This window comes from Phodopus roborovskii, unplaced genomic scaffold, assembly GCF_943737965.1.
Source record: "Phodopus roborovskii unplaced genomic scaffold, PHOROB, whole genome shotgun sequence".
Lineage (NCBI taxonomy): Eukaryota > Metazoa > Chordata > Mammalia > Rodentia > Cricetidae > Phodopus > Phodopus roborovskii.
Window position 1 is genome coordinate 32,954,952 of NW_026126447.1, and position 19,640 is coordinate 32,974,591.

Genomic DNA, 19,640 nt, shown 5'->3' on the forward strand with positions numbered 1-19,640 from the left:
AGAGGGACAGGATGCCTATGTACATATAAATGCATGTCCATGTGTGCATGGGAGACCAAAGGTCAACGTTGAGTGCTATCAACCTTGGTGGTGGGAATGGTGGTGAAGTGTATGTATGTTTTGAGACAGGTCTCTCAATTGGACCTGCTGAGGCTTGCCAATTAGGTTAGGCTGGCTAGCCAGTGAGCCCCAGGGACCCTCCTGACTACTTTGCCAGTACTGGATCCCAAAGTACATACTACCACACCAAGATCTTTACACGGATACTGGGGAGTGACCCTCATGCTTCCAGAACAAGCACTTTACCAGCTGGGCCATCTCTCCAGACCATCACCCCTTTCTCACTGTTACTGTTCTTAATATACCAGGTTCCTGCAATAGGTAAGTGTTGCATGGACATGCTAGGAAGACAGGAACAAAACAAGAAATCTTTAGAACAGGGCTGCTGCTGCTTGCTTTTTGTAAAGCCTTTATTTTTCATTTTATGAGGGTTTACCTGCACGTATGTATGTGCACCACCTGTGTGCATGATGCCCAGAAGAGAGAAGAGGTCTCAGATCCCTGGGAACTAGAGTCACACACAGTTATGAGCTTCCATATGGATACTGGGAACTGAACCTGGGGGCTTTGCAAGAACAGCAGTGAGTGCATTTAAGCACCCAGCTGTGTCTCCAGTCCATACAGCAAGGCTTCTTCCAAGTTTTTCCAGGTGTGACTCCTTTCCCATAGAAATTTACACAATCCAGAACATTCATTGTATAGTCCTGGTTATCCCAGAAGGCACTATGTAGACCAGGATGACCTTGAACTCACAAAGATCTGCTTGCTTCTGCCTCCCAAGTGCTGAGACAAAAGGCGTTCCCCACTGTGCCAGAAAGAAACTTTACAAATAACTTCTTAATATACATTTACGATTTGTTAAAGACCAAAGCAATTTCTTGCTTGGTTATTTTTCCACCAAGGATTAAATCTTGGCTGAACATTTGATACTGTAGGACACAGTGTCTTCAATGTTTTTCAAAGCTGATCAATATTTATTTTATAGTCACCAAGTGCTGAGACTACCACTTCACATAAACATGGAGTGTAAAAAGGCAGAAATAGCTTAAATATTATATAATATACTCTAAATAACAGATATTTTAAATGACTTTTATGAAGGCAATACTGAAATAGAACTTTTAAAATGATTAAGTAAGAAAAAGCAAATTATATATAGCCTGCACAACAATTATATAATACAGACTCATATATACATTAATAGCAAAGACTGGAATGGGATTTTATTTATTGTAAAATTACAAAAATATTTTTTGTTTATTCTAACAATAGCTTCCCTATATAAGTAAATGTTAACATTAAAGGAAATTTTTTTCTTCCTTTTTTTCCCCCCCAAGACAGGGTTTCTCTGGGTAGACCAGGATATCCTGGAATTCACTCTGGCCTCAAACTCACAGAGATCTCCTGCCTCTGCCTCCCTAATGCTGGGATTAATGGCATGTACCACAACTGCCAGGTAAAAGGGAACATTCTTATTAAAGATTTGGTCATTATTAAAATGTTTAAGTTTTTTATAAAACTCAATCATACCTAGGTACAACTTGGGATTGGTTTGTGCTTAACACTGCCTACCCAGCCTGTCCTTCGGACTATGGTACATCCAAGACACAACCTCCAAACAACCATCTCCATCACTCCTCTTCTACAGGACACCATTATTAATATCTATATCTAAGTTAGCAGACAAAATCTAAAGAATCCTAGTGTCTCTCAGATCACCTCCAAGTCTTCTGCCCATAAAACAGCCTCAGTGCTAAAGAAATGGCTCAGCAGTTAAAAGCACTTGCTGCTTTTCCAGAGAACCAGAGTTCAATTCCCAGCACCCACAGCCATCTGTAACTCCAGTTTCAAGGTAACACCCTCTTCTGAGTGCATAGTACCCATATACACATATACATAAATTTTAAAAAACATTGCAGCCTCTTTGGAATTATTTCAACAAATAGGTATTTAATTTAATAAAGTTTACATGTGGTTATTTTATGAAGTGCAGTATCCACCAATGACAAATCAAGCATGATGCAACACACAGTACTTGGGAGTCTGAGGTATGAGGATCTCAAGTTCAAGGCCAACATAGGTCAAATAGCAACAACCTAATAAAGTACTGGCCCACAGAGGTCCCACAGTCACTTCCTTGCCACTCTTCCCCCCCACCCCACCCCCACTGTCAAAAGAGGAAATGAGCCATTTCCTGAGGCACTTTGATGTCTTCCAATCTTATGGTCATGTATGCTGATAACTTTAAACATATTTAATAAAATGACAGTTCTGATGAACTCAACTAATATGTTCAGGCTGGCGATCTTCATGATCTCTTAAAACCATAAAAACTCTAATTCTAAACTGAGGAGAGTTAGCAAGATTCCCAGGCAACAGGGAACTAGTTCAACAGCCTTCCCTGACTGTCATGAGTGTCTGGCAGAGGCCCCTTCAAATGTCCCCTTCTCGCCTAGCAGAAGCAGTATTTTCATCTGAGTGGTAATTTGAAGAAACAGTCATCATTTGGTGTTGCCTGATTCCTATTCCACTGATTTTGGGTTTTTGTTTTGTTCCCCAGTTGAACAATATCTGAGCTGGTGAGATAGCTCAGCTGGTAAAGTAACTTCCTATACAAGAAAGAGGACCTGAGCTCCATCTCGGAGGCATGGTGACACATGTGCATAATGCCGGGACTAGGGAGGTGAAGTCTGCCAGCCTAGCCACTATGTGAAACCCTGTCTAAAAAAATACAAAACAACAAAGGGGGGGGGAACCTGCCCTTGAGGACACCTGAACATTAACTTCTGGGCTTCTCTCTCTCTCTCTCTCTCTCTCTCTCTCTCTCTCCCTCTCAACTTTTTTCCTCTGAAAGAGCTCTTGCGATGTTCTCTACATTGGTCTTAAACTCCTAGGTTCATATCACTTCTACCTCAGCCTTCTTTGGTTTTCAGAGAGGACTCAACAATCTTTTCACAGGATTTTTCTACTGTTTGCCAAATACAATAGCAGTGGTTCAGGATATATGGGCCAGCAACAGAAGACAGTTAAGCAGTACAATTATAAGTTCCGGAATATAGCTGGATTGTCTAACACCAAATCTTTAAAGTGTGCCAAGGCAAGCAGCACATACAAAAATACTTAGACTTTTTGTAAATAATGTATTTATTTCTATTCTATGTACACTGCTGTTTTGCCATGGGTGCTGCATCGCCTGGAACTGGAGTTACAGACAGTTGTGAGCTGCCATGTGGGTGCTGGGAATTGAACCTGGGTCCTCTGAAGAGCAGCCAATGCTCTTAACCACTGAGACACAGACACACACACACACACACACACACACACACACACACACACACACACTTACTTGCAGTCTTTAGCTTAAGGACACTGCTGCTCTTTAGAAATATTGTCCCTCAGTGGTTGTTAATTAGAAAACATTTTACCCCAATACACATTTCTGTATACATAATGAAGTTTCAAAGTCAACACACAAAAGACCAAATTAACACAGAAAGTACTGAAAAACTAGACCTCTGCCCTGCCAAAACAGAAAAACTGTGTTGCAGCCAGAAAACCAGGAGTAATTTTGTCATCTCAAAGGCCAATAGAGAATAAGCTATGGGCTGGAGAGATGGCTCAGTCATTAAAGGCTAGGCTCACAACCAAAAATATAAGAGAATAAGCTAGAAAAATATGCAGATAGACTCTCAAGGGAAGCACCTCAGGACCTGAAGGCATGATTCAGGAACTGAGACTTCTGGTCAGGTTTGCCTGTTTGCTTCAATACACTGCAAAGCTCAATGCTTCTATCTATCTATCTACACACCCATCCTAAAGATGAGTGCTCTCCAAGTATATGTCACAGAGAAACATTCAGCAAACAATAAGGGATTTCCTGTTTTTTTTTTTTTTTTTTTTTTTTTTTTCTTGTTTTCTTTCTTGAGGGAATCTTTCTATTATGTAGCTCTGGCTGTCTTTAAGCTATGTAAATATGCTGTCCTGAATGCACTGGGAAACTCTGCCTCCCAAATCCTGGGATTAAAGACTGGAACTCACCAAAACACAAAACTCATTTTAGGACAGCTAAGTGAACCCAAATGTCCTGCTCAAAAGAAAGAGAGACAGACAAACAGACAGAAGGGAGGGAGAGAGGGAGGGAGGGAGGGAACAAGAGGAAGAAGAAAAAGAGGAAGATGAAGGAAAAAGTGGAAGAGAAAGAATGGAAGAGGAGAGGAAAGAGAAAGAGAGAATTAAAGGGGTCCTACCAGAAATGGTGGTGGTATACACCTTTTGCCCCAAATACTCAGGAAACAAACTGAGCCCAGGAATTCAAGGCAACATAGATCCACTGTCCAAAAAGGCAGGGAATTTGGGAATCTTAACACTTCTTTGCTACAGTATCTAACAAAACACTAGGCACACTTGTCAGGTACTTTTCCAAGGACCTAGATAAAACTACTTCAGAAACTTTAGGAGCACATTTCACCGGTTCCATTGTAAATGTCAATGCCTGAAAGTGACAAGCTAGTGGTCTGCTTGCATCTCTAAAAAATTCCATCAAGACTCTACTCTCTGGCTCTTACAAATATTAAATTAAATAACAAATGCAAAGTACAGAGGCACACTATTAGGAGCCTTAGCCTCATGTCCCTTCCTCAGCAGCTGGGAAGACAGGACAAGTCTCAGAGCTGGGGGACAGGCTCTGCCCTAAGCACTCACAGGCCTGCCTATTGTCTGTTTCACCCAAGACATTTGTCCTTTAACACCATGTTATTAGCACAGATGGCAGAAGCCAAGGTGCAAAAGCTACTGAGATTTCCCCCAACACATACTTTTCTTTACTTAAAGAGGCATTAGATACACTGTTACACAAGTCAGTTCACTGAAACAGGAATCTCTTGTCTACTCCCAGCCCATCCTCACAGTAAGGATTACCTGATATATACACCCTGTTGTACTCATGAGATTCTGACGGGCTAGGTTGTAGCCTCCGTCCTAACCTGAAAGAGCTCTACCAGCATGTATGTGGAAAGAAGCAGGACTCTGAAGATTAGACATGGTGAGGACTTCCCAGGAGGAAGACCTGGTCTGTTCTTATCTGTTTGCTACCTAGACACACAGATAAAGGACAGTAAAGGAAAAGGTAAGAAGACAACAATCCAACATTAATTGCCCTCTGACCTCTCAAGGTCCTAACACCTAACAGGGTCAAACAACAAACAGATTTCATCATCAAAGGCCTTTAGCTACTCCATGGCCCACAGAAGCAGCTATGTGCTGGACAAAACGGCCAACACCATCTGCCTAACTCTGCAGTAACCAATTTTAGTCACCTACACCCAAACCCAACACACGTGCTGCCCTATTTATAATTCCATCACCAAAAACAGGGACACAGAGCAGAAAATACCTCTGTAAATAGAAAAAACATATATAAAACAACAGCTAATTAAAAGAAGGATCTATGGGTCTGGGGAGATGGCTCTGTGGTTAAAACACTTGTTGCTGTTTAGGCATGAAGACTGGAGTCCAGATCCCCAGAAACTCATAAAAATGCCAGGTAAGCATGGTGGCCTGTCTGTAACTCTAAACTAAGAAGACAGAGACAGGATCCCCAGAGCAAGCTGGCTACCAAGACTTATCATATGCTTTAATTTTGGTGTTAAGTGAGAGACCCTGCCTAGTGAATAAGGTAGAAGAGTTATGGAGAACGAGTACCAGCAATAGCCTCCACACATGTAAATGACACCCTCATATACACACATGTGCACCCACAGTCAAAAACCATGTATGCACACACATGCATATCACACACACATATTTATACATGAAAACTGGAAAACCAAATTTAAAGGGGGGAATCTAATATTTGACAGTCTAGTAGAAAGACTGATGCAAAAATTATTGTAAAAAAATTGTAGCAACCAAAAACAAGCCCATTTTAACTTTGAGCTTGCTGGCAAAGAAACACAAATTACACAACACATTTTTTTTCTTCTGGTTATAAAACCAAGGCATATCAATTCCACAAAAGGAATATTAATAACTTATCTAAAATTTATTTTAGCCACCAAAAGGGCCAAGGATATAAAATAATTTGTGAACTTTCACAAAACTGAACCACTAAACTTGCCCAGACTCCCTGTAGTAAAACACCCATGCTTAGAATTCCCCATACAGTGTGTACAATATTTATGACCATACATAGAGTTTAGCATTTATTCAATGAAGTTATGGGAACCTGTCAAGGAAGGGGTTATTTCCACGAGGTAGCTCCCTTTCTTAGGAACCTGTGATGCTACAACAAAGTCTGCAAAAGATCTAAAACCTGGGTACAGGGGGGCAGATGGCGGCTAACAGAGAGTGAGGTAGAAGGAATTCAAGGCCACTCTGAACAATGAGACCCTATTTCAAAAAAATTAGGGAGAGAGAGAAGGGAGGTAAGTTGAGGTCATATCAAAACACACATAGGTGGAAAAGTTGGAGCTGGTTCCTAAAGGCAACAGGGTTTCAAAAGCTTGGAGCCTCAGAAATCCCACGACCTCAATCAGGCATGGAATCTACATGGAAAACAGACCAGGAACAAAGCCTGGGGACAGGAGAGAGAGAGAGAGAGAGAGAGAGATGAGCAACTCAGGAAAGGAAAGCCAGTTTGAAGGCTGCGAAGTCAGTCAGCTGGGAAGTCACAGGTGGGGGAAAAGGCTAAGTCTTGAGGAAGGAACATCAATCACCAGGGTAGGATGAGGAAAAGAGAACGGAGAGATCAGCCAGACCAAAGGCCACACCTGACCCACCACCTGTTTGTACCATCAGAAACTGACAAGCTTTTACACATTCGAGACAAGTAGAAATTCAGAGTCCACATATAATGTGAAACACTGAACCTTCACACAGGCTAGTTTATGCTGCCCCGCTCGCTGTCTGCTGGAATGTCCCAAAGGCGGAAGCCCTGGGACACATACAGTGTGGCCCTGGGAGCTAAGACAAGTTATTAATAAAAGCAGGGAACTGCCCATCAGAATGACCATGGGTCAGAAAGCTAGCATCAGTTTGGAGGCACTTAAATGTGAGGTATCAGCAAGTCACCAGGTCAGGAGATCCAGCACGACAAGGCACAATTATCCAGAATTGGAGTGCAGATGCTGCTTCCCCTCCCCCTCCAACAGCTTCCTCCAGATCTCTGCAAGGCCTGGCTTCTCATGCTCAAGCTATTGCGCCTGAGATGCAGCCTATTGCCCACCCCTACACATTCTCTATTTCCTCATTAATATGTCCGCCTTACCTCCAACATCTGAAGCCGCACTGAAATTATTTATTGACATGTTTAACAACTAAGCATGCTCACTCCTTCTGAGCAGGCACCAAGCCTCTTTCACCTAAGCCCTTGTCACAAGTGCCTATGTCCCCAATGTTTCGAACTCTGGAGACATGACGAGTGTTTGGGAAAGTAAGGAGCAGAGAGGAAAGAATACAAAGAACTGGGCACCGGCAAAAGTGGGGCATCTACACAGTTTACACAACACATGAACCTTAAGGAGTACCTCCCTGGGGGAGGGGAGTTATCAGAAGAGGACAGACACAAGAGAAGAGTGCTTACTGTGCCTCAGGCACCAGAAGACAGTGGGGCTGGGGGCATCTGCCAACAAAGAACTGCTTTTCACAGCAAAGGCAAGGGAAGAGGGGGGAGGGGTTCAACACATGACTGCAAGGTGAACTCAAGGGAGCATCCTAGAGTATGAAGACAGCAGTCTGTGAAGGGTTAAAGAATGAGTGGGTGGAAGGAAATGAAGTTTTCAAGACATTTGGCAGCAGACTGATGAAGTGAAGAGAGGAGGGCCCCGGAACAGTAGTGAGAAGCAGGGTTCTATGTTCTTTTTCCAAGACATCATATCAATCCCATCCGTTACTGGCCAGTATAGGACCTTTGACTTCCTGTTCACCACGGCCAGAAAGCCCAAAATATTAAGGACCATAGTGTACTGTCTGATCAAGGGCCATCTAGCTCACAACCCAGTCCATTTTCCCTCTCTGTATATAATACAGAATGTCTGTCCTACCTCAAAGACTTTGCATATGCTGTTTCTTCTAACCAGAAATCTTTATTTTTTGCGTGTGTGTCTGCTCGTGTGTACATGTCCATGTGTGTGCCTGCATGTGTGTGTACATGTCCATGTGTATGTACCTGTATGTGTGTGTACATGTCCATGTCTGTGCATTATGGTCAGAAGCTGACATCAGATGTCTTCACCAGTCATTCTCTACCTTACTTTATTTTTTAAGAGAGAGAGACAGAGACAGAAACAGACAGAGAGAGAGAGAGAGGTGTCAGACAGAGAGGGGATGCAATGGAAGTCATAGGAAAACTTGCATGCGTGAGTTCTCTCCTTCTACCACGTGGATTCTGGAAATGGAACTCATGTCCTCAGAGAGCGAGCCCTTTAAACATCTTCAGAGACAGAAAAGTTTCTTAACCTCTTCACACAGCCTCTTTCACCCTTCAGATCTTAGTGTACAAAAAACTTACTGCCCAGAGCCCGCTCACTTCTTACTGTTCCATCTTCGTCTTAGAGCCAATGAGACATCTATTCTGATACTTCGCATAAACATCACAAACACACTGGGCAGTGGTGGTGAACACCTTTAATCCCAGCACTTGGAAGGCAGAGGCAGAAGGATCTCTGTGAGTTTGAAGCCAGCCTGGTCTACAGAGCTAGTTCAGGACAGGCTCCAAAGCCATACAGAGAAACCCTGTCATGGGAAAAAAAAAAAAAAAAAAAAATCACTAATACCTGCTTAACTGCTAACTCACTCTTTTCTTTTCTAGTAGCAAGAAACCTGAAAGACAAAGTCAGGCCAGCTTTGTTTTTCACATATCATGATCTACATAAAGCTGCTAAATAATGAAGCAAGGTAAAAAGCTGAGACCATTTTTATATTAGCCAGCTTGTGTATCAGACGTGGCCTATTTCCTAAAGCCACATCAAGAGGGCTTATAATCTACGTTCAGGCCAATTCAACCTATAATCCCTTCTTCCTTCTGTATCCAAGCATCCTTCCTGAGTAGAAGATCTCTTTAAACAAGCAACTAAGGAAGCTGTGTAGAAGTGCCATCAGACAGCTGCCAAGTTTCCCAATGAGGTAACAGATGCACACTGGTCAGCAAACAACATTCACTGTCGAGTGGCTCCAGCTGAACAAAATCAAGCAGTATAAAAAGTTTAGGCAATGCACGTGCTACTTTCTTTAGTCTAAGTTATTCAAATTAATCCTAAAATATATTTGGAGGTGTATGAGGCCAAAAAAAATTATCTTTATAATGTAAATTGTATTTGCCTGCCTTCCTTCCTGTGTGGGGCCAAAAAAAAAAAAAAAAATCAACTTACAAACAAGATTTTCCACAGGAAGATACACATCTAGCAGGTTGTCTCCTCCCCCATCTCTGCGCGCGCGTGTGTGTGTGTGTGTGTGTGTGTGTGTGTGTGTGTGTGTGTGTATGTGTGTGTGTGTGTATGTGTCTCAAATACACCACTAGTACAAACTCTAAAGACGTAGTTTTACAAACAGGTCTGCCTGTGCCTCTCCCGCCAGCAACCTACCAGCATGAAAGATATTTTAAATTCTACAAATTGAAAAAAATTGCTATAAATTATAGCCTCATCATGGTCAGAGAAAATTAACTGTGTTAACTATGTAACAAGCCCACAGATATAATCATGGTTAATTGGTGAACTCATCAGTTCTAATACCCTTAAGACCTTTAAGAAGTTATTAAAAATAAATGATAGTTGCATTCATTACAAATTGTTCTTACTGCTACTGTGTGTAGTCAGACCAGCCTCATCACCCACGGTACCTAAAAAACGTTACATCCTAGTTTACTCTTATCTCTCCAGGCAGCCTTTCCACAGTCAGGTGAACGCACCCTGGTACCGCTGCTCTCCACAGAGCAGACTGGGGTTTTCTGTCTTTCTCAGTCTTAAATGGGAAGACAAGAAAAGATGTACTTTGCTACATGTACTTTGCTGTCAAAGCATATGGATAAGAATAGAACTGGAGTCAGGTGGTGGTGTTGGAGGCAGGCAGAGGCAGGCAGAGGCAGGAGGATATCGTGAGTTTGAGCCCAGCCTGGTCTACAAAGCTACACTGAGAACCCCTGTCTGGGGGAGTGGGGGATAATAGGACTGGAAATATGGATTACAAGTTAAAAACACTGGCTGTTTACGCCCTATGAAGAGTGGATGGGAAGTGTTGAGGAGGTGGGAGGGAGGGGGAACTGCTGTTGGTATGTAAAACAAAAAATATATTTAAGTAAAAAAATATTTTCAATTAAAAAAAAAAAGAACACTAGTTACTCTCTAGAGGACATTGGTTTCATTCTTAGTGCTTACCTGATGGCTCACAGTAGCCTGTAACTGGATCTGGCCTCTGTAGCTCCTGCATACAAATGCTACACATAAATTCATGCAACCAAATAACATAAATAATAATAAATAATTTTTTTTAAAAAAATGGTATCAAGACTGTTGTTCAAACTCCGTTCGTTTACCTTTTCCTTTCTTTCTTTCGACAAGGGAAGAGGAGGAGGAGGAGGAGGTTGTTACTGCTTGCTTGCCTGTTTGTTTTTGAGGCAGAAGCTCAAGTAACCTGGACTAGGCTCAGACTCTCCACAACCGAGAATGATCTTGAGCTCTTCCTCCTGCCTCCACTTGCCGACTGCTAAGATTACTGATGTACACTACTGTGCCCGGCTTATTGTTTTTTACCAATACCTAAATTCAATAAACTTGTCCAACAAGAATGTTACTAAGAATAAAATACCCTTAAAATACACATATGTGCATACACACAGAACTAGGAAAAAGGACTGACTTCCTATAATTTTCTGTTTTGAGTAGATCTTGCTTCAGAGAAGTATGATATATACATAGAGCAGAAACTATAGAAGAGGATACAACACATGTTTAAAAGTTCCTTTAAACTCTTATAATTCTTTAGGCAACAAAACTCCCTGGAGTATTACCTCCTTTTTAAAATGATTAATATTAACACAATTCTAAATACATCATTTCACAAACGGGTGTGCCTGTGTCTGTGCCAGCAGCCCGCTATTGGCTACACACATGAAGTCATGAAAGCTGAACAGCACCTTTACCCTGGTCCTCCAGAATGTGCAATATGTTCCTTCCAAACTATATCTTGGACAGCTTCTACAGAACTTACAGAAAAGCACCTTTGTTTCTCATTTTTCATTAAAAACTAAAGAAAAGCTTAATTTATCTAGCCTCTTGCATGCTGCTTGCATAACAAACTCATCGATGTTAATTGTCTTCCTTAAGCACCAACAGTGCTTGTTTGTTTACCCACTGTTAACAGAAATCTTTCAAAAATACAATATACCACGTACTCTTTGTTTGACATCTTCTGGGGACATGCCATACTATCTTTAAACATTCTGAATATAACTTGAACATTTTTAAAATTGACCCAAAGCATACACACCAATCTTTTGTTGGTGCTGTTGATGTTGTCTAGAACTCACAGAGGTCTGCCTCCCAAGTGTTGGGATCAAAGGCGTGAGGCACCACCCCACTAATACCAATCATTTTTTAAAGTTAAAAAATAAAACAGCTAAACAGTTTTACCTCAAAGTATGTGCCTGACACCATTCCAACATTTTTAGTAGTCAATCCTCAAATAATCTTAGAAGTAAACACTGTCTCTACCCTACTCTACTCTCTGGATAAAAACAACAATAACTTACCCTCAGAGCTAAATCCACAGTCTGGGTTCAGAATGTCCAAGACAGATTATCAAAACCAAGAAACGGGGGGGATTGGAGAGATGGCTCACTAGTTAAGAGCACCTCCAGAGGACCCGGAGTTCAGTTCCCAAAACCCACATCAGACAGTTCAAACCCCCTGTAACTCCAGTTTCAAGGGATCCTCTTCAGATCTCTGTGGGCACCTGTTCAATGCCATACATTCACACAGATACACACATCCACATAAATAAAAACAAATCTTTACAGAAACAAACAGGAAGGAAAAGAAAGAAGAGCAAGACTGCCACACAATAAACAGATCTATTTTCTAGTAGAGGTGTAATAAACTGCCAAGTCTGTCACCTTCAGCTTGGGTTTTAGGCACTAGAGTCTTGCCTAGCAGCAGTTCTCAACCCATTCCCTCAGCAAAGCCCAGACTGCTTGCAGGGTTTTCATCCTAAAGAAACACCTCTTTCGATTTGCCCTGAAGAAATCCTGAGAGCAGCATCTGACCCTGTCTCCGTCCCCTACTTGCCCACCAGCCAGCCTCTGAGCAAGGTTTATGAAATGGCCTCTTCAGCTACAGACCTGAATTCTTTCATTTCACTCATGCTCTACAACATAAGTCCTTCTGGAAGCCATAGTCATGTTTACCAGTATCAGCCACACTGGTCATAGTGACAATTTCAAATTGCTACACTGTTTACCACAGAGTCCCTCTCCAGTAAGTGTCCCAAGCTGTTTCATCCTGGTTGTGGTCTCACTTTGCTTAATTCCTTTACTCCTCAATCACTAAGACAAAAACTAGTCCTGTGCCTCCAAGGTTGTACCTTCCTACCCATATTCTCTAACTATGCCTATTTCTAAGATTTCTTATATTTAATCTTTGACTTGAAAACCAGTTAAATTGTTGGAGTACTTGATAACTTTATAAACAATTCAAAATGGGTTTTGCTGCACTTCAGGGAAACATATATGGACTTCTTGCCACCTAATTGGACTCTAAGCTTTCCTGTTTCCTGGTAGACTCCAGAAGAACTGAGAAATAGTGACTAAATACAGCATTTTTGTTGCTGGGGAGAAGGGAATGGTGGTGTGGCACAGGGTAGAAGCTGACCCTGTAGAGAACTCAAAGTGCTTCACATTTGCTTGTTTTTATTCTTGAGCTTAAAACCTCAAATGCTCTTCTCATCTTCCCTACTCATCCTCTGGACAGAGGCCACAGCCCTGACCTCTTCCTGCTCTCAGACTCAAGAATCCCTGCTTATAACTTGAGCCCAAGCTGTCTCACCTCCTGCTCTCTCCTGAGAAGGCTGGGCTCTAATTGTTTCGCTCAATAAGTCTGTCACCCATCTTCTGTACATGGCCACCTTTGCTTCAGCCTTTGCTCACACTATGTGTCTTCCCAGCATCCCATCCAACCTCAGAACAAAGGAACTCACAGTCATCAAAGACCTACTTAAATGAAGCCTCTTCAAAACCACTGGCTGCCTGCCAGGTGCGGCAGTGTCTGCCCTAAGTTGCAGCTATTGGGAGGCTGAGGCAGGAGTAGTTGAGCCCAGGAGCAAGATCCTGGCCCCATCTTTCTGTGTAAAGAGTGTACACACTTTCATGCATGTGAAGGGTATGTGTCCATATGCATCATGGCTCAATCTTATGTGCTCCTTTACCTTTAAGACAGTATCTTGAAGAAAAAAAAAAAAATCTAATGGTTAGGAGTGGTGGCACATACTTTCAATCCCAGCACTGAATCCCACAGGCAGAGGCAGGCAGATTTCTATAGCAAATTCCTAGGACATTAGGGCTACACAAAGACCCTGCCCCTCCTCCAAAAATAAGGCAGGACCTCTTACTTGGACATGTAGCTCACATACTTGACTAGCTGGTCAGCAAGTCCCTGGGATCCCCAATCCAGTGTTGGAATTACAAGCCCATGCCATTGTACCTAGTCTTTTACATGAGTGCTGGGGATCACACTCAAAACCTCGGGCTCGCACAAGCCCTTCATCCACTCAGCCACCTCTCATCCCACCCCATTGCTTTTTAAAAAGCATTTCTAAGCAGGGTCTAGCTCTCGAGAGACCCTAATAGTCTTAATTTTCTTGTAACATATTAAAAAAAAAATAAGCTACCCTTTAATCTTCAGATTGTGAAGGAGTATACTGAAGGTTCATAGAACATTCTGCAACACCATGGCACTCACTTGGTCTACATGCATAATCCATGCCACCAAAACTAGGTACACCCTCAAAGTTTTTCTTCCAGACTATACACTCTATGGGGGCAGAGACTCCTGCGTTTATTTTATTCAATGTATTCACTATTATTAGTAAGAGGTCAATACATATTTACTGAATTAATAAATGGATAAACAAAGTGTCATATGAATTCAGATATTAAATAAACCAGCTACATAGGTTAAAAATATCTCAACAAAATGTCAGCTGTCTTCTGGCCAGAGTACACTTAAAAGAATTATCCTGATGGCACCTATCTCTAACGCCAGCACTTGGAAGGCTTCAAAGAGGAGGACTGAACACATCTGAGGCTACATACAGAGTTCAGATCAGCCTAGGCTAGAGGAAGACCAGGTCTCATAACAACAACAATTAATAGTTCTTCCTTTTGCTACTATTGTACATCTTGCCTTGGGACTAAGGGATGTACAGAGTACTGGGGAATGATCTGAAGAACTAAACATCATAAAACCTCAAGTGGAGGTATCACAGGAAGGAACTTCATGTTTTATTCTTTCTGGTTGCCACAAACTGCCAAAAGTGTAGGTGTACTTCAAAGGTAAGAGCATTCACAGGAATTTGTTTCCTAGCCCTGAAACCCCAGCATTTCAACATGGCAGACATCTGAAACCATGTTACCAGAAAGTTTTTGAGACCGGAAGCTATACCTCACTGTGCCATACCTCACTGAGGACAAAGGAGAACAATGAGCAGAGGAAACAACAACCAAAGAACTAAGGACAGAGCTTGGTACTTAGTACAAAGCACATCAGCACCAATTAGTCAATGTCTCTGGACCTCTGCACCTCTTACTCCTATCCCAGGCTGACCCCAACTCCTGAATTGGAGCACTCCTCCTGCCCCAGTCTCCCAAGTACCTGGGACTACAGACATGCACCACTACACCTTGCTTGGTCAGAATTATTTAAAAGGGGAAATTAAGGGCACAGAAATAAGTAGCATTCGGGGCTGGAGAGATGTTGGCCAATAGGAAAGCAAGATAGGTGGGACTAGGAGACAAGAAGGATTCGGGAAGAGGTAGGAAGAGATTCAACATGTAGAGACTTGAGGGAGAACAACTCCAGACCCTCTCTCTGGTAAAATAGACCATGTGGAAATACTTAGATTGATAGAAATAGGTTAATATTTTAGACAGAGATAGCCAAGAAGAAATGCTAGTAACAAGCTAACAGCTTTATATCTAATACAGTGCCTCTGTGTGTTATTTGGGGCTGCTGTGGTTGTGGAACCAGACTGGTGGGAAAACTGCTCATAACAGAGAGATGGCTCAGTGGTTTAGAGTGCTGACTGATACTCTTCCAGAGGACCCCGGTTCAATTTCCAGCACTCATATGGACACTCATAACTGTCTGTAACTTCAATTCCAGGGGACCTCTAGCATCCTCACACAGACACGAATGCAGACAAAACACCAATGCATACAAAATAAAATTAAATTAAATCTTAAAAAAAAAAAAATAAAGCAGCAGCATTCCCTCCCTTCTCCCACTGGGCCACCAACAGCTCTGTTCCCTTCTATGGTGAGTCTGCTTCCAATTTTAACCCTGCTCAAAGGAAATGTGGTAAGAAAATGACTATCTTTACATGTGAAAAGCAATAGAGCATGGAAGATTTTTTTCTCCTCTACTTTCTTACATTTTCTAATTTTTCTACAGTGAGTTTCCTTCTTGTCTCAAGAAAATAAGCTTTGTGTTTAAAAGAAGAAAAATTATAAAAGAAAGTTCTGGTAAGCATACTAAATGAATCCTTCACTCCAAATAGAAAAATAATAATTTAATAACACTAAACCATCCCCCTTGCTCTAGACTCAGGACACGAACTTAGTGCCTTCCTCGGCAGCTTCCACTGTATCTAACAACTCATTTATGCAGTCTCTTCAGAGATGCCCTAGTTTGTGTGTCCTTGGGTTTCCGTGAATTATGTTTGCATTAAATAACTATAATATGGGTGCTTTCATTTGTTTCTAGAACAGGAATGAAATAACTTGCCACAACATGAGCCCCAACATCTCTTTTCTCACCTGGTATCCCCAAGCATGACCTCTCCACCTGACCACTAATGACATTTGAGCCGGTCTTTGTTATAGGAAGGGCTGTCCTGTGCATTGCTGAGTGTTTTAACAGTTCACCCAGCCTCTACCCACCAGATGACATCTTTCCCCCATGGTGTACCTTCCAAAACTCCCCAGAGAATGGCAATGTCTCCCTGAGCCTGAAATTTTACCAAGCTGTTAAACACAGTCTGAAAGATTCATCAAGGCTCTTTCAAGCTCCTCTATTCAATGGCAGGGTTCCATGTACCATTAAGCCCCAGCAAGCACATCAGAGAACATCAGAAGTTGCTTGCTCAGCTAGATTCTGCTTCATTGGCCAATTCTCTGTCCACCTGAAATTTCTCAGTTTTCTTCATTTTACAAATGATTTATTTTTTTATTTTTATGTACCTTGGTGTTTTGCCTGCATGTGTGTCTGTTTGAGGGTGTTGGATCCCCTGCAACTGGCATTACAGACAGTTATGAGCACTGGGAATTATGGGTACTGGGAATTGAGCCCAGGTCCTCTAGAAGAGTAGCCAGTATTATTAACTGCTGAGCCATCTCTCTAGCCCCATGAAAAGTATTTTCCAAAAATTCTTTGCATACAAACTGGGCGTGGTGGGACACACCTTTAGTCCCAGCACTCAGGAGGCAAAGGCAGGAGGATCTGAGTTTAAGGCCAGCCTCATCTACAGAGCTAGCTCTAGGACAGCTGAAGCTACACAAAGGAACCCTGTTTCAAGAAATCAAAATCAAAAGAAAATATTTATTGCACAAATATGCATGTCTCAGACAATGAATCTAACAGCTTATCATCATCTCACTAGATTATAATAAGGATATACAAAATATGTGTGCTTAATGGGGAAAACACAGAAAATCTCACAGAAAATACATGTCCTGCCTTAGTCTTCACTGTGCTGTAAAATGTGTTCTATTAGTATAATTATTTATACTTTGTGTTCTCTGTATAAAACTGGGTCTAAATCTACATATATTCTCAATAGTTGCTTCATTTGTGTTTGTGTCCAAATATATGTGTTTATTCAAGTTATCCAGAACAGAGTAATGTCTTTTGGACAGTATTAAGATCCATAGCTGTTGAGATCTGTCTTCCTTAGAACCATTACTGTTTGTAAAGGTAATCCTGTTTAAACTGGCAGACATCACGGTTCTCACTGGAAGTCCCAAGGTTAAGTTCCCTCATGTAATTAAAGGCAAGCATATTCCTGTAAAAGCAACCTTACCTCAAAACTCCGTATTTTTCACTAGTTTTTTTTTTATACCAGCTGCCCGAATTACAGATTTTACAGCCTAACTCCCCCGGTATCTTAAATTTGTAAAGGGAGGACACCAACTAGCCAGAAAGATAATGATCTTCCTCATAAGCCAAACTGATACTAAGACTTGCTGAAATTACAACAAAATAGAACATGGTTACATTTGGGGAAATGTCTGAATATTGTACCAATATTCATTCACTTTCTAGCATCATTTCCCAAAGCCACTAAATCGCGTACTGTGATATGGGATTGAAACAGTTTAAACTAGCTGTTTTCAATGTGAAGCCTAACAGTGAAATCTGAGCAAGAAATAAAAAAGTACAGCAGTGTAGAGAAATTGATCTATAGTTTAAGTGCCTACTTATTATGATATATCGACTTAAGCTATAACTACTATTCATAATGTCCACACTCCCTCCAGTATGATGTATTTGTCTAGATCCATACAGAAGAGACATTTACTCCACATTACAAAGCATGTTATACCAGAGCTGTCTATAATGCTGCCTGGCAATCTCCATTAACCTCCACCACAAAGTGCAAAGGCACACATTGACCCTTCAATAAAAAGTATCCCCTGGATCTTGGGAAACTGAAGCTAGGAATGAAATGACTTGCCACACAGCACCCCAAATCTTATTTCTCACCTGGCACCCCAACACATGATCTATCAACTTGGGCACTACTGTTGTGTCGGAGGTGGGTGTGAGAAGGTATGTGTGCTCTTGCCTCACACCTCCCCAAATCTTAGTACTTGGAAAACATCAGAGTCCCCAAAATCAAAATCAATAGCCAACATAAAATGTGGTTTTGGAAAGGAAGGAACAAAGACCAATCAATGTTCATCTTTTTTAAAAAAAAAAAAAAAAAAGTTTTTTACATTGTATATATGCCCACACATAACTCAAGTATTTTCTTTTCAGAAGGGGAGGGCAACACCCAAAGACTAGATATAGATAATTGTATCTAATTGTCTTCGTGTTCTTATTTAACGACCCAAGGTTTTTATGCCTTCTTCCGTGAAAGAAATAATGGCAATTTTATACTACCGTAAGTACCTGCGACTGAGCGCTATGGCTGGGGAGGAATTTTAATAGCATGGATACTTATGTATCCAATCAGGAGAAGAAGACAAGCGTGAATTAAGACTGTCAATTAGGGCACAGTCCTTGTTCCCCCGGGAAATCACAGCGAATACATCTCCTAAGGGGGCACACGAGCACCTGGTGATAATCACACCTCTGATCTAGTAGTCTCCCTAAAGAACTTCCTTCGTAAACACGCATCCCAGGAGCCTGGGAGTGTCTCCAGGGGTTCCTACTGCATCTGAGCCAACGCGGGCGGCCGCACGGAAACGGTGCAAGGAGTTGGAGAGCCACACAGATACTAGTCCCAGTTTCCGTGAATCGGGTCCCTTTGGGTAGGGCTGGCAGTCCCCTCTCCCCTGTCCATTCAACAACAATGACCCTCCATCACGCTGCTTTCCAGCAAGCTGCGGTCCGGAGTTCCCGGGCGCGCCCCACGCAGTCCCCAAACCCAGAAAGTCCCCCTGCACGAGCGGACCAGGCAGGACACCGGCCACGACCCTCGGCGAATCCTGCGGTCGGGCTGTCCCAGCGCAAGGGGCCGTCGGCGCGCAGGCCGCGGGGCCATAAACAGGATGTCGGCGGCGCGGGCCGCTGTTAGCAGAGCGGCCCTCCCCGCCGCTCCTCTCCTCTCCCCTCCCGGCCGCCGCCTGGAAATCCCCGCCCCGGCCGCCACGGCCGCCCGGGTCGCCCCACTTCGTGGCCCTCGCGCCGTCCCCGAGCTGACGGCGGCCGTCTTCACCTCCCCACCGTAACACTCACCACTTCCGTGTGCGCCGCGCCGCTCCGCGCCGCGCGGCTCCTCGGCGCAGTGTCCGTCCGGGTCGGGCGTCCGGCTGGCGACTCGGCCAGCTGTGCGGGACCCGGCGTGGATACCCGCGGCCGAGAAGAGGCACCGAGAGGGCGAGCAGGGAATGGGCTCGGGCCCGAGGCGCGTCAGCAGCTGCCGGCTCCTCGGCGGCTGCGGCGGCCTCGGCTCCTGGACGCGCCAGCGCCCCGCCCCTCATCGCAGGCCCCGCCCCTCACGGGGCCGCCCCACTTGACTACGCCCCTTGTCCGGCCCGCCTCCCGTGACGTCATTCTCCCCCCCCCCCCGAGGTGGGGCGGAGCCAAGGCCAAAGCCTTAGGCTCCTGCCTTGGGTCCCCGCCTGCCCGCCACGCCCCTATCCGGTCTCG

The 19,640-nt window shown here is 43.1% G+C and overlaps 1 protein-coding gene across 1 annotated transcript in view; it reads right to left on the reverse strand.

The window, feature by feature from the left end:
- The window catches only part of Jak1 (Janus kinase 1), a 120,523-nt gene extending 101,160 nt beyond the window's left edge, over positions 1 to 19,363 (reverse strand). Inside the window, exon 1 of the mRNA XM_051188234.1 lies at positions 19,227 to 19,363. The gene's annotated coding sequence lies outside the window, so the exon portion shown is untranslated. The remainder of the gene's footprint in view (positions 1 to 19,226) is intronic.
- Between the last annotated feature and the right edge of the window lie 277 nt (positions 19,364 to 19,640).